Source organism: Hipposideros armiger, unplaced genomic scaffold (assembly GCF_001890085.2).
Source record: "Hipposideros armiger isolate ML-2016 unplaced genomic scaffold, ASM189008v1 scaffold_648, whole genome shotgun sequence".
NCBI lineage: Eukaryota > Metazoa > Chordata > Mammalia > Chiroptera > Hipposideridae > Hipposideros > Hipposideros armiger.
Window position 1 is genome coordinate 935,468 of NW_017731998.1, and position 2,471 is coordinate 937,938.

Here is a 2,471-nt window from a genome sequence, read left to right on the forward strand (position 1 = left end):
AAATTTATGTACAAGATAGCTTAAAACTAGCTCCATTACATTGAATAATCCTTGTCAAGAGGAAACTTTGTGTAATCAATATTTGGAGCTCAGTGAGAATGAGTTTATCATATTCTCTCCTAAGTACAGATTTTAGTAAGAGTAAAGAAAGAAAAAAAATGAGAATTAGGGAGGAATTGGCAAGTAGAAACTGTAAAATGAAAGCAAATAAAATAAAGGAATAAAAGGGAATTTCTATTTGAGAAAACAGGTGTAAGGAAATGAGAGCAGAGAGAGAAGAATGTAAACATTAATGGCTCTACATTTTTTTCCTAATGTTAATCTAGATTTTCTTATATTCTAAATTCAAAATTGTAAAATCTATCAAGAAACTTCCACTTCAGGCAATAAAGGACTAAAAAAACTCCTGTGTCAAGAACAATCAGAAAAGTTTAACAAGAAAAAAAAAATGCTTGAAGTCACTGAAGATTTACCAAGGTAGTAGGAATGTGTAGGATCAAGACTTAAAAGAATAGAGAAGTTAAATGAGGTGATCTTGGAATTCAGGGTCCTTTTGTTCTGGGTAATTGGTAATTATGTAAGCAAAAGTGGTAGCTGAGAAGCTGAAATGCTAAATTAACTTTTCAATAATCTTAGGGCTAGAGCAACTAAACTATAGTTATGGAAGGACTCTGGTAAACACCTTAAGCTTTCAGTTAGACCAAAATGTGCTAACCTCCAAGACAAAAGGTGGAAACAAAATGAACCCTGACAAAAATAAACATCTCTTTGTATAATTTTAACTCTTGAAAGATGATCTTCCCTCGAGTGACTTTTGCCAGAGCAACATTCAATTCTCAATGGAGGATAAACTTATTCAGCATTTTATTTACAATTTTTTTTTAAAGAAAATGTCCAGCAGTTAATAAAAAATAACCAGGGTTAACAAAAGAAGCTATGTAATCAAATGCAAAAGAAACAATGTATTATAAGCAGGTCCAGAGTGTGAAGTATTTTTAAAAAGTTAAATGTATACCTACCACAGAACTCAACCATTCCACTCCTACAAGACTAGTTTGCAGTTTATAGAATTTGACATAATGGAATCACATTGTATGTAGTTTTTTTCATTTGACTGCTTTTACTCAGCATAATTATTTTGAGACTCATTTATGACACTGAGAATAACACTAATTCATTCTTTTATATTGGAGAGTTTGATGCTATGCATGTTTTATAGATTTACACATATACTAATGTACCACAATTGTTCATATATTAAACCATTAATTCACATTGGGTAGTTTCCAGATTTTGGCTATTACAAACAAAGCTGCTTTGAATATTCGTTGACAAATCTTTGTAATAAATAAGCTTTCATTTCTGTTGGATAAATACTTTGGAGTGGAATAGTTGGAACATCAGAAGGTCTGTTCTCACCACTTTTAGTCAACATAGTACTGGAATGCCTAGCCACCCTAATAAGTCAAAAAAAGAAAATTAGACCATACAGTTTTAAAGAAAAAAAGAAAGAGAGAGAGAGAGAGAGAGAGAGAGAGAGAGAGAGAGAGAAAGGGAGAGAGGGAGAGGGAGAGGGAGAGGGAAAGAGAGAGAAAGGAAGAAATCATATTCTCCTTATTAGTAATGAAATGATGGTCAACATAGAAAATCTCCAAAAAACTATAAAAATCTCCATAAGTAAGTTCAATAAGTTTGTGGCATACCATGTTATCATACAAAAAAAAAATTAGTTGTATTTCTACATATTAGCAACAAACTCTGAAAACTGAAATTAAAAGTAAAATACTATTTACAATCACTTTAAGAAATCTAACAAAACATGTATTGGATTTCTATGCTGAAAACTACAAAATGCCTTATTATGGTAACTAAGACTTCCAGTACTATGTTGACTGAAAGCGGTGAGAACAGACATTCTGACCTTAAAGACAATTTTAGGATTAAAGCATTCCGTTTTTTACATTGAACAGATAAATAGCTGTAGGTTTTGGGTAGATGTTATTTATCATGTTGAGGAAGTTTTCCATTTCTAGTTTCTGGCTGATTTTACCACAAACGGATATTTAATTTTGCCCAATGCTTTTTCTGTATCAGTTGATAGGACTATATAATCTTTTGTCTTTATTCTGTTAATATGATGCATTACATTGATTAATTTTTTTGACTATTGATCCAAACTTGCATCCCTGAAATGAACCCTACTTGATCATAGTGGGTGTATAGTTCTTTTTATCTGTTGCTGACTTGTATTTGCTAATACTATTTTGTTGAGTATTTTTTGTCTATATTNGGCTCACACACACCCTTTCATTTATAAATAGCATATTTGCTCAACATATAGACATTTAATCCATTTCTTGATTATAAATAAGCAACAAAGTTTATAATTGACTATCTATTTATGTACTGTAGTAAAAGAAAAAACTTACAGAAGACCACAGCTATCCATAAATTGAACTTTGGTCCAGATT